Below are 14,030 nucleotides of genomic sequence, written 5' to 3'. Positions count from 1 at the left end.
AGCTGGCTTCATTTACCCCCATATCGGGGGGCCACATCCTCCCTCCCCCTCGGCTGAGCTCCATCCTGTCACCCCAGCTCTCCCTTGGCCTGCAGCCTTTCTCTGTGACTCTGCTCACCCCAGGTTCTCTGTCCTGACCTGGCCCTGGTCTGAAATAATTCCCCCCTGAATTCCCCTCCCAGCATGAAACAAGCTCACACATGCCCTGCATCCCAAGCCTCTTACAAAGAGGAGTCAGACACCGTGCCTCCCAAGCCTGGTCGCAGTCTGAGGCCCAGGGGCTCTCCTCAGTCCTCCCCACATGACCGGAGGTGCTCCCAGGAAGGCCCCCACTCTTAAATACCAGGTGCCTCTGGTCCTCCTCTCTCCACTTCATCCCAAACCTCTTTTGTTACTTGACCCTGTGAGCATTCTGTGGGGTCCCGAAGCATTCTGTGTTGACTGAACGTTTAGGAAGCAACTTAGGGAGGAAGTCCCTAAGAACCTACCTTCTTCCTCATCACTATCCTCTCCCCTCGTACCTTTGGCAAGCAGATGTGACCTCCAGGTGTCACACCTATGCTCTCAAGTAAGTTATTGAAACCCCTGGGACTTCAATTTTCTTGTCTGTAAAATGGGGACAATAACGGTCAATAGACTGATGCACCATCCCAAGGAGGTGCACTTGGTGCATGTACAATGCTCAGAACAGTGCCCAGAATTTGGTAGATGTGCAATGTTAGCTCACATCCATCTGCCATTTCGTAACATGCAAGTCTGCACGGCCAGCCCTTGACCCTGGGAGAGGCTGTAATTTCCAGATTCACTCAGGCTCCTCCTCTGAAAGCTGAGACTCAAGTGCCTGCTGTGCCATTGGTGTTCGGGGCGCTGGGCGTCCCACCTGTGACCCGAGGGGGAGACCCACGCCTTGCAGTCCACCAGGCGCTGGGCATCTGGCCTGGACTAGGGTAGATACTCCTCAAATCCTTGTTAAGTGGGCCGATATCAGCCTCTGCTAATAAAAAAGAAAACCAGATGGGATCAAAGGAGAACCTTCATGATAAAGATTAGTAACATCTAGATGAATAATTGCAGATACAGACAGAAGCTTAAAGAGCTGTAGTAACTCTGCACAAGTAGAAAAACTGAAATTTTCAAAATGCATTGAAAGAGCTCATTCTGTCATAGAATACTGTAGTCTTTTTTAGTAATGCAATTGCTAGTCATGTGATTTCCCTGTTTTATGTTTGCATTTTTATCGAGTTTTCTTAAAGCATGAAAATGTAGGTATTTTCATTTGGGTGGCTTCCTTTAAACTGCAATGTGAAACAGAAGTAGAACAATGGTAAATAAAATGTCATATTTTATTCCATCCTGGTTAAATTGATCACATTTTTATATACTTATGAATAAGAGAGCAAGCTCTCTTAATGATGTTAAGTAAATTATATTTTTATTAAAGGAACATTTAAATGCAGTATGTGGGTTTATTTTCTTGATGTGATATTTCTTGTCAGGATATTTCTTTTGAGTGCATTCAAAAGTCATGTAACGCAATTGTGTTACTGTAATTGCCTCAATATTATCTCAACTAAAAGGTTTAAGTCTTTGAGCAGAAGCACAGTGGAGCACTCTGGAGATCCTAACTTGTTTGTTCAGTACAATATATCCAGCTTTTCACTGTGCTATGATGTTTCACCGGACATAATTTGCTCAGGAACACAAATGAGCTCATGGAAAAATTATTCTGGTCATTCCTGGGTTGTATGGCAGCACTCTGTGAGTCCTGGACCTAATCTTAATGTTTGAATCCTGTTTTTATTATATTACCTATACATTTTTTTTTAATGGCTTAGTCTTTTTTTTTAAGTAAGCTCTGCACCCAACGTGGGGCTTGAATTCATGACCCTGAGATCAAGAGTCACATGCTCCGCCGACTGAGCCAGCCAGGCGCCCCTAAACATTTTTCCTTAATACGAAGCATTACATGCTATTTATGAGATATTTGGAAATACAGATAAGAAAAGAGTTAAATCACCCATAATCCCACTGCATAATCCCCTAAATCCACCACCAAGAGCCATTGCTATGAGTGGTTTTGTGTATAATCATATACATAATATATAATACATACATAGAGATATTGCAGCAAGTATAATTAATTGCTATGTCTACTATTTTCTTACCTACTTTTATACTTTTTCCCCCACTAAATATGTGGTGAACATTTTCCCTTAGCATGCGATATTTTTCTCCATCACCATTCTTTTTATCCTGAGGAAAAATTCCCGTAACATCAAGTTAACAGTTAACCACTTTAAAGTGAGCAGTCAGTGACATTTAATACAATCACAACGTGAGGTGCAACCGTCCCCTCTGGTTCCAAACCATTCTCATTCCCCCAGCGGAAACACTGGACCTTTGACCCATCACCCCTGATTCCCTCTTTCTGCCAGCCCCTGATAACCATAGGTCTGATTTCTCTGGATTTACCGATTCCGGATATTGCATGGAAATAGAATCATTCAATGTGGGAACTTTCGTGTCCAGATGCTTGCACTGAGTGTCCTGTTTTTGAGGTTCATCCACGTTGTGGCGTGTGCCATTCCTTTTGACAGCTGAACAGTATCCCCTTGTATGGCTAGACCACACTTTGTGTGTCCATTCTTCTGTTGATGGACATTTGGGTTGTTTCCCCCTTTGGGCGATTGTGAGTAATGCTGCTATGAACCGCCGTGCAACAGCGTAGAATCATTGGGTTGTACAGTAATTCTGTGTTTAACTTTGCAAAGAACCACCGAACTGTCTTCTATGGTGGCTGACCCATTTTACATTCCCACCAGCAACAGCTGAGGATTCCAGTTTCTCCAGTCCTTAAAAAACCTGTTATTTTCTGACTTTTTACTGATGGCCAGCCTCGTGAGTGTGAAATGGTATCTCACTGTAACTCGGATCTCTAGAAGCCTCTCAGCCTCACTGTTCACGCCTGCCTATCATGCCATTGTGTATGATTGATTTTCCTAGCGCTCTAATGGTGGATACCTAATAATTTTCTGCTTTTATAAACAATGCTGGAGTGAACATCCTTCACGTACAATCTTTACACAAATTCATTATTATGTTTTGAATATACATCCCTCAAAGTGGATTTGTTGGAGCAAAACCAAAGCTAAGGATTTGGACATGTATTAACAAACTGCCTTCAAGAAATTTTGACTCAAATTTACACTTCCTGTCATATCTGACCTTTTCTTTCATAAGTCACTCATTCCTGCCAAAATATGTAACAGGCTTTAAAAAAAAAAAAAGCTCACTACCTTCATTAAAACCTGCCAGAACTGAGCCTACATGAATCTTCATCATTTATTTGCACATGTGGATTTTTCTCCACCATTTGGCTAAAAAGAACAACCAACATTGTCTTTTAAAAGTATTTGAGCAATATTACACCTTCTTAAATGTACATGAAAAGCCCTTGATTGAGGCAGCTCGATTTATAAACAGTCAAAGGTAACCATGGGGTTGTTCAGTTTAATGATTTGACTCATTGCTTTGATAAATCCTAAAACTAGACATTTCGTTTGTACTGTCCGATGCCACTCCCTGAAAATGTATTGGTCCTATTCTTTTGAGACATCTGTTCTCCCCTCTGCTGTGTGACCGGCAAATGTCAGACTCCTTTAACCTTTTGTTAAGGTAATGATAGTTTATGTGTATATCACCATCAGGGCCATAAAATGCCTTTTTGGTGACGGTCTAGTTTCTCTTTGTGGTATGTAAAGTACAATTACTCATGGTATTGATGACTTGTGTCACTATTTACTAAAGAAATACCATCTCATGCACCTTGAAAGTCCTACATATAATTAGAATTTGAAGAAAAATATATCCTTTGAGCAAGATGAATAGCAAGTTTAATTTTTTAAGTATTTGCTTTTGTTATTTCTAGGATATTAGGAATAAATCACACCATGGGAATTTGGGTGTACCCACTTCCAAAAAAAAAATTTAACCCTGAATTAATGGTATTTTTTACAGCATGCTATTTTATCAGAACAGTGTCCAATCTTTCTGGAACATGACTTAAAACTGATATGGCATAAATAAGGTAAAGCCCTATTTTTAAAGGAGAGGGTCACTGTAATTCTAGGAGTGTGCAGAGGCACAGAGTCAGGTGAACTATTTAGAAACATTAAAATAATTCACAAAGACTGGGAGAAAGTGAAAGGCATTAAGGGGGAATTTTTAGCCTAGACGCATGGCACAGACAATCATTATGGTCATAATGAGCAAATCATTTCTGCCCTCAGGAGAGAATTTTTGATTTTGTGTGAGAAAACAAAATGATTTATAACTCACGCTCCCAATATATGAACACACTTTGGGACATATCTACTTACGAGTGTCACAGATGGTCTTTATCTCCAGATGTGAACCAGGTAGAGACATCAAATACGAGAATATTACACAGCTCATCAGCTTCAACTACTGGGACCTAATTAATAACTCTCTAGTTAATAACTAATTTTCTGATTTCTATTCTAAAACAGTTCCCTCTTCTCTCTCTGACTCTCATGAATAAATAAATAAAACATTTTAAAAAAGGGGCGGGGGCGCCTGGGTGACTCAGATAGTTAAGCATCTGCCTTCGGCTCAGGTCACGATCCCAGGGTCCTGGGATCAAGTCCCACATCAGGCTCCCTGCTAGGCGGGGAGCCTGCTTCTCCCTCTGCTGCTGCCTCTCTCTATCTCTCTCTCTGACTCTCATGAATAAATAAATAAAACATTTAAAAAATAAATAATAAAATAAAATAAAACAGTTCCCTCTTTATTAGCATAGAAATAAAGAACAACTTTTACTCTCTATATTTAGGTTTTATTAAATGTTCCAAGTTTCTAGTATTTTGTATTGTTGATGTAGAATTTGTCACTTATATTGAATTGTTACTTTTTTTTAAAGATTATTTATTTATTTATTTATTTATTTATTTATTTATTTATTTGAGAGAGAGAGAGAGTACAAGCAAGGGGAGCAGCAGAGGGAGAGGGAGAAGCAGGCTCCCCGCTGAGCAGGGAGCCCACAACCCCTGGATCACAACCTGAGCCGAAGGCAGATGCTCAACCAATTGAGCCACCCAGGCGCCCATATTGAATTGTTACTTAAGCTGTTTCTACTCACACAAACCATTTAGATTTTTTTTAGATAAATGTATTCAGAAAAAGTTCATATGTTTTTGAAGAGTTGGTTCAACTTGTTTTTAAAAAGCATGATTGAAGAAATCAAAATTTCCTCCCTAACCTAGTGGACATTTCTGTCTCCTCCTCCCCCTTCTCCTCTTCCTCCTTCTCCTCCTTCTTCCTCCTTTTTCCCCTTCTTTTCTGCCCTTCCTCTTCTCCTCCCCTTCCTCCTCTTCTTCCTCCTCCTTTTCCTCCTGCTGCTTTTCCTCTCCTTCCTCCTTCCTCCCTCTCTCCCTCCCTCCATTTCTCCACTCTGATAGTACCCTTCTTATCTTGGTGAAATTCTCTGTCATGAGGTCCCTGCCTCCCAGAAGGGAACTGAGGCAAGGATGTAGATGAGCCCCTCCCAGCAGCCGGGATATGGGTGCACGCCCAGTCCCAACCGACTGCTCGTTCCTGTCCATGGTTTTACATTTCTAGCGAATGACCCGAAGTAACAGGTTATTGGGCGTGACGGCAGCAGAATTAGGAGCCGAAGGGTGGCGATGGCAGGTGCGCAGACAGACGGGTCAGTGGGGGAGGCCCAGCCAGACACGCCTTGTAGTGTTAAGTGTTAAGTTAATCAGAACCATTTCTGTAGTTGGTAATCAGAACTCTTGATTGATACAATGTACATTTCCACTTAAACTTGAGATACAAATCTTGGGCTTATCACTGATTGAATCTATTAATAGAGAATACATTTGAAATTCAAATTCAATAAATATTTGTTGAGGAACTGTTTTGTTTAAGGCATTATTCTGAGGAACGAAGAAGCCGCTAAAGATATTGTCAATGTTTTTCTTTGAACCCCAAATCTAGTGAAGACATATATACATCTGTTCACACTACAGGGCAGACCACACAGTCCTACAGGTGAGGCAGAAACCAAAACCTCTGGGCCTGTAGGAAAGAGAACGTCGTTCTCACTTGGCTTACCCAAACTCTGTGCAGGAGATGAAGCCTGAGTTGGACCACACCTCTGTAGGCATCAGAAACTACCACCACGTTTTCTTGTCTAGGATGGTGATGCGCTAAGAGCTCATGGGGCATGTGAAAAAGAAATACTTCCTTGAAATGATAGCATAGTAAATCAGAAAACTCTTGAGCTGACACCTAGTCTCACGTGGAAGTCACTAGAAAGAGGCTAATACCTGCCTCGGGGTAGACACCATGGTCCTGCACTTCCCAGATGTGCCCTGGGCTCCCTGTTTTTGCCCCCCCCCCCCCCGCCCCGAGCTAAGACCGGAGGTGCTGAGACCAGCTGCCCAGTGTCATTGTATGAAGAGTAAAACCTTCTTTTCACTGAAAATAGGTTCTAGGGCTAAAGGTTGAGTGGACCACTCTTGTACCATTAACTCTTTCTTCCCAGTAGCACTGACATTATTTTGAAAGTTCTCAGAATCTCCCAAAATCCAAGTACTCTTTGCCATGCTTTACCAGCTCCAAAAAATAAAATAAAATAAAACAAAGACATAATTGAAAGAATCAGAAAAAGAAAACATGAGAAGTTTGAGTTTAGTTATGACCATCCTGTACCCTTGGGCCATATACATCTCCTTCCAGCTGACCATATTGTATTTCAGCAATGTAAAAATGAAGCCATTTCTTTACTTAATGTCCTATAGCAAAGGATAGAAATATTCTGGAATAATTTGCAAATCGTTACCATATGTTACACAGACAAAGAGGAGATACTTGATATTCTCTATTCAAAATTTTGATATTCTGTATTTTAAAAGTACTTGCTTGGAAAAACAGATTTCCTTTGTATGAATAAAAAAGTCAAATTTAAATGTTTGTTTTAAAGAAGTGCCCCCCACCCCAAACAGCATGGGCATGCAAATCCAGACACAGGGTAGAATGATAGAGATAGAGAGCCGGCACCTGGGAGTCACAAAGACCTGGGTTCTAACCCAGGTGTCGCCACTTACTAGCCATGTGAACTCCCCACTTTACAGATGGCAAAGCTGAGGCTCCAAAGGTTAGGGGACCTACGAGCTGGCGGATGGAGAGGCCCAGCAGAAACCACCGCAGTCTGACCCCAGATCCTATAGTCTCCACCCTGGTGACAGTCACAACAGAGCTGGAGCTTGCTTCAATCTTGTGTCCCCTTATTGGGTTTTAAAAGATAAAGGGACCAATTGAGACTGCCCATTGCCCCTGAGACATTTTACACAGTGTAACTGGAAAAAAAAAATAGCCACATAATGGTTGGGAGGGGGTATTCTTCCTCTTCTCTTCAACTTTGCCCCCAGTTCTCCCAGCTCAGTAATGGCACTGCCAGCAGCACAAGTCAGAACCTGCACCAGCCCAGGGCAGCTGTGCACAGGTGTTCAAGCTGTGCACTGTACCACATCTAAAGGGGTGCCATTCACATTGTGGACTAACAAGAAGGTGGCACAGAGATTCTGGGTCTCCCGGATGAGCTGTGGTACAGCAGAGGAGAGTCCGCTCCTGAGAAAGCGCACACCCGCACACGCTAAGGGGCGTATGTATGCACATGCTCTCATTCCTACAGCACTAGGCACCCCACAACCTCGCCTGACTTGAGCCTGACTTGGCGTCCTCCTGAGGAGCAGGGGGAGAAGGGGGAATGAGAGGGAGAATAAGACAAAACACTGTTCCTGTTTCCTCTGACCCCCTACGTCCTCATCCCAGCCCAGCCCCTTCAGACCTCAGGGCATCCAGCCTCCACTCCCTCTCCTGAACATGCTTCCTCCTGCTGGCAGGGGGCCAAATCTGCTCCATCCTTCAGACCTCAGGTTAAGTGGCACCTCCTTAGGTACGCAAGCCGATCCATCTCAGGGAGCACCCATGTCGCCCTCGGCCCCCTGCTTCCCTCCCATGACCTATCACGCTCTGTGATTAATGTAGTGCTTGCTTGTTCTGAAACTCCTTCTCCTCCTAGAGGGTCAACTCTGTAAACTCTGTCAGGTGCCATTTTGTTTTTGCTCTACTATTTAGTTGGCACATAGTAGGTTCTAGATAATTACTGGCCAAATGCACAGATGATTATATTAGAACACTAGAAAACAAGAAGAATCAGCTCTTAGGAGATGCTTACTACTCCTCAGAACTTTGCAATTCCTCCCTAGAAGTTTCCTTAGGGGAAAAAATTAATGGGTGCTCTCTTCACACGGCCAAGGTGTTTATAATGACAGTGAAGCTGAATGATATGAATACAGGACTTGAATAAAAGCTAACCTGCTAACCTTCCTCACATAAATCCATGAGTCTCTCTCCTCTTTTAGAAATGAAGACAGAATGCAAAGAGTACTCGGTCTGTTTCTGAAGTTCTCCCCTTTGAAGTCCTGCTACTAAAGTAACATCTCCATATTCCATATTGGAAGAGGAAGCTGAAATGGAGGGGGTCTGACTTTTCATAAAGGTGTTATAAATTAGTAAGTAGAACATGGTTGCGAGCTGGTAAGTGTGAATCAGTCTCAATTATTTAGGGCTCTATTTTTCTGTTCTGAGACCCTCTCCTTGAAGACACCAAAGTGAAAAATCCATTGTATGATCTCCTCGGGCTCTGTGGGAGCAGGAAGACATGAAACAAATAATATCGACATTTCTCACACCTTGTTTTTAAGAAATACAGTATTCTTCAATTATCCAAAATGTCTTGAATGTACTTGGAGAATAAATGAGGCCATTTTCAAAATTATAGGCGAATAAGGAGCACTCCTTTTTCATCAGAGCTTGACAATAGAGCCTGCATTTTTAAAAGATTTTTAAATGTATCCCATAGTGTTCTGTTCGAGTTATGAAAGTCATTCCTGTGGAGCTTCTAGATGGGGCTAGGTCAATGAGTGCATTATCTTGGGACAGTATGGCTTGCTCAGATGATTGATAGCTTGATCATTACTGATCTGTTATGGTCAAGATAACTCTCTGGAATGCATAGGTTGGGTCAATTTTTGTTATTATGGAAACTCTATTTGAAACTCTAGTGTCAGCGTTATTATGAGTCAGCCAGGTTGGATACTTTGTTTCAACAAGTGCTATGAGTCATTTGAAATTATGTATCATTCATAAGCAGAAAACTTTTTAAATTCTGTTGTATCCCACCTACCTGTGACATTTTGATTCTCTATAGAGTGGGAAAAAAACAGTATACATTGTAATTTGGTGTCTATTTTTCAGGTAATTGACTTAATAAGTTGAAATGAAATCGTGCGCCTCCCAGTTTACATAAGAGATGTAGAACTAAGCACTAACTTTTTGAGAGTAGCATCAAAGTTCAGTGTGGTGATTCTGCAAGTTGTTTCCCCCCCCACCCCCACCCCGGTGTGTAAAAGCTGGGAAGAGATCTGGTAAGTTTTCCTATCTCAGAAGCGCTACAGAGTTGATCAGAATCGAGTACATTTTATAAACGTACACTGCATTTTAAGCATAAAAGTATGTATGTGGAGGACTCACATTTGATAAGATGCATGCTGTGTGGAGTGCTCCTGCATGTGGACCAAGGTACCAGGCATTTTCTGTGGCCCTTCACTTTAATGCATGTCAAGCTTCCCAACACGGGGCGCTGACCTAGTGCTTCACCGAAACCGGCTTGATTTGTATTCTTATTCTTTAAGAATTCATGGGATCAAATCACGATGCCTTCCAGGCATAAGAAGAAGTCCACGTTTTCAGTAGAGAGTTTCTCAGCTGACATGAGTTGTCCTTTGCTTGTTTCTAGGAGGTAGAAAGATGCATACATCACCTTCATGTAATCGACATTACCAAGTTTGTATTTAGTGTCTGTAGATCTCATCATTGTTATTACGAACTTGTGAGAGCCTTCCCATGCCTCTTGCTCTTCATAACATAGCGCTTCATTCCTGGCCCCTCATCTTTGCTCTTTGCCAACCTGTGCTTGCTCCCTGCCCAGAGAATTGTATTTTCTAAGCTCATCTTTCCCTGCCCTTTCCTCTCCCACCCACCTCCTCTAGAAAGAGATTTATGAACTCCTAATAGCTATTCCACGAATACAACAGATTGCTATGAAATTCCATTTATGCCTTGTTTTTCTTAAAGATAGCAATATCAAGGAATGTAGAAGATCAGGCCCTCTGTGACCAAGTAATAAGAAATTCCTCTGAGCCTGAAATCACCCTGTTTGGAAGAAGCTACTAAGTGAAATCAAAGACAAAAGACATTACTCTACCAGTCTGGGTAACCAGGGGCAAGATGGCTTGAAGGAGAAACAATAGGATTTATTACCTGGCTAAAAACCTAGGGCAGAGTAAAGGGTAACTTTGAAGTTACACATCTCATCAATTAATGTTTCCCCTGTGCCCCCCAAACCACGCCCCCCACCACAATCACCAGATCCCTATCCAGAGGCGCTGTGATCTGTGCCACAGACTGTTAACTGCTTTCCAGTTTATTCTGAGCTCCCCCCCACCAAGTCATTCTTGGTCGTTGGCACCCTTGGTTGCCAGTCCACGAGAGTGGATCTTTTTCTTACACAATAGAAAGGGGGTTGTCTGGAAACTCTGCAGGAGACTTTGCAGAGGCCCCGGAGCCAACATTTAAGCAGCAGACAAAGGGAGAAAAAATTGTGAAGAGGCAGAGAAGCCAGCGAGTGCTTCTTGGGTCTGGGTCTCGGGAGTTAAGCCCGAAAGAAGGGTCGGGGGCATGGGGACTCTTCATTTCCTAGGGCTGCGAGTCACAGAGTACAGCAAAGGGGGTGGCTGAAAACCACAGAAATGTATTGATGGATTCATGATCTCACAGTTCTGGGGACCTCCACAGCTCTTGGCCTGCCTTGGCTTCGAGATGCATCCCTCCAATGTCTGCCTCCATCCTCACTCGGCCTTCTTCTCCCCACACATCTCCTTCACGTGGAGACTTCCTCTTCACCTGAATGACCTCATCCTGACTCGATGGCATCTGAAAAAACCCTATTTCCAAAAAGGGTCCCATTCCTAAGTATCGGGGGGCTAGACTTCAATATAACTTTGGGGAAGACACAATCCAACCCATAACAAGTACTTTGGGGGAAAAGTGTGGAATGTAGGGTCTGGACACGTGAGAGGTGAGAGTAACCTCCCAGGTGGAGCCAGGACTGGAACCAGGTTGAAGCGAGCCAGGCATTCACCTGAGCACAACAAGAGGCACCAAAACCACAGTAAACAGAGTAAAGAATAGTTTAAGGCAATATATTTCAAAATAAAAAATGATGCAAAAAAAAAAAAAAAAAATCCAGGATGAACAAAACACCACCCTTTGAAAAGACAGGATGGGTGTTACTGGTTTCTCTTGGAGCAGAGGTCCAGTGTGGCTCTGCACCGTTACCAACCAGCTGAGGCCCCCGAGCTGGTAGGATGAAGGCCCGGCATTGCCAGGGGCCATTTTTGCCACCACAGGGAGAACACAGATTGAGGAGACTGACAGAGATAAGGGAGAGGCCACAGGTGAGGAGAAACAATGTTGGGTTCCTGAATCCAGCCCTGCCTCCTTCTACTGCCTCCTTTGTAATGATAGATACAGAGCCTCCTTTTACAGGACAAGAGTCAGGAAACTGTGTGGAGGGGGTATTGCAGGAAGGCGACCCCCGTTTATCTTATTTCCTGTAAGAAATTAAAAACCCTTAAAAATCACCTTTGGGGATTTAGCCCATTTCCACTTGGGGGATTTCTCCTACCTTCCAACCACGTCATTTATCTTTCCTTTGTCAGGCTTCTTACTATGGTAAGAATCCTTTCTCCACCGTCTTTGGGGCTACTGCCCCTTCGAGGGGCGGCCGGGTTAACATCCACACCGCCCCCCACGTGCTGTCATAACAGCAGCAAGGACTTGGTGTTTGCTCAGAGCATCGGCTGCACAGATAAATCTCCCCATCCGTTTAGCCCTTAACTGCATAATTTTCTAATCTTTGCAAGTAGACTGAAAATGAATTCCATTAATTCACTGAGGTCAAAGTTTATGTCCCAGTATATTTTTTCCCCCATAGCACCAGAATGAGAACTGGACATCTACAGGCTTCTCAGTAAATCTTCTGTTTGATTAGGAACTGGAGCTTTGATTTTTTTTTTTTTTTTTTTTGCAAGCTATGTGCTCTAAAACAACATACAACCAAATGTTCATAATCATTTATACAAGAATCCCAAAGCCCTGTTGTGAAAGTGAATAATCAGCCCTTACCTTCTCTTTTATGCACATCTCAGTGTTCATGCTGTGTCACGTCAGCAGCTTACACTTGTATTGCAGTGACTGCCACAAATGACCAAGACATTTTTAAAAATGTAAATAACTAGTCGTAGAACACAGGTCAAGAGAATTTATTGTTTATTCTCCATGGGAGTTTGCCTTCATTAAACATTTTAACTGAAAGCTTTTTTGAAAGCAGGCTGGGTTTCCTAAAATGTTTTTAAAAGGAGCCCAAAACATTGGCTTCCTCGTTTTCTTATCTGGGGCATTAAAATGAAAAGCCGAAAGTTTTCAGGAGTCTGCTGGACACTTCCACTGGTGAATGCTCTTGAAAATATCGGTAGGAAAAAAAAATAAAATCACATGCAACCATTCTTGTTTTATCTTTTAGAAGAAAGCCTCTTTGGGAAAATTATAATTTTTGAATAGGAGGCTATGAGAAGTTGGTTCAGGTGGGAGTTTGACAGTTTCTGATTCATTTGTTATTTGGGAAAAATAAGCTGTGTGTCACATGTGGGAGCTAGAGAGTGCACAGAGGATAGAAAGCCGTCACTGAGGGGGCCCATTTCCGAGAGAGAGCCCGGGACACTGACACTGCCCTTTTCACAGGTACCCTGAAGGGAAAGGGCATTTGCTGAAATCAGACGCTCTTAAGAACCCAAGGGTCTGGGGCGCCTGGGTGGCTCAGTTGGTTAAGCGACTGCCTTCGGCTCAGGTCATGATCCCAGGGTCCTGGGATCGAGCCCCGCATCGGGCTCCCTGCTCCGCGGGAAGCCTGCTTCTCCCTCTCCTGCTCCCCCTGCTTGTGTTCCCTCTCTCGCTGTGTCTCTCTCTGTCAAATAAATAAATAAAATCTTTAAAAAAAAAAAAAAAAAAGAACCCAAGGGTCTGAAAAGACCATGAGCACCTTTCAGAGAATAGTGTTTATGTTTACTGCACTTCAGATGGAGAGGGGTGTTTCCATCGCCTAGGACTGCCATCAGAAGGCACACACACTCAGCGAAAATCAAACAACAACAACAAATGTATCGTCCCACCAACCCAGAGGCTGGAAAGCCACAATGGACATGTCGGCAGGGCCACCCTCCCTCTGAAGGCCCTAGGGAAGGATCCGTTCCAGGCCTCTCCTCCACCCTCCCGAGGCTTGCTGGCCCTCTTTGGCACTCCTTGTCTTGTAGAGGCATCACCCCTCCTCTGCCTTCATCCTCACAGGGCCGCCTCCCTCTGTGTGAGCCTGGGTCTAGATCCAAATTTCCCCCTTGTGGAAGGACAGGTTGGTTTAGGGCTTACCCTAATGACCTCATCTCATCTTGACCATCTACAAAAAAATCCCATTTCTTTTTTTAAGATTTTATTTATTTATTTGACAGAGAGAGACACAGCAAGAGAAGGAACACAAGCAGGGGGAGCGGGAGAGGGAGAAGCAGGCTCCCCGCCGAGCAGGGAGCCCGATGCGGGGCTCGATCCCAGGACCCCGGGATCATGACCTGAGCCGAAGGCAGACGCCTAACGACTGAGCCACCCAGGCGCCCCATAAACCCCATTTCAAAATCAGGTCACTTGCGCGCTGCGGGTTGGGCGGGGGGTGGGGGGAGGCATAATTTAATCCATACCAGTGGGCAAACTTTTTGCTGTAAAGGGCCAAAGAGTAAATATGTGAGGTGTTGGCGGCCCTAGGGTCTCTGCTA

The sequence above is a fragment of the Mirounga angustirostris genome, unplaced genomic scaffold (genome assembly GCF_029215605.1).
Source record: "Mirounga angustirostris isolate CCGP_5_RB_7025 unplaced genomic scaffold, mMirAng1.0.hap1 SCAF_10, whole genome shotgun sequence".
Taxonomy (NCBI): Eukaryota; Metazoa; Chordata; class Mammalia; order Carnivora; family Phocidae; genus Mirounga; species Mirounga angustirostris.
This window is presented reverse-complemented; position numbering follows the sequence as displayed.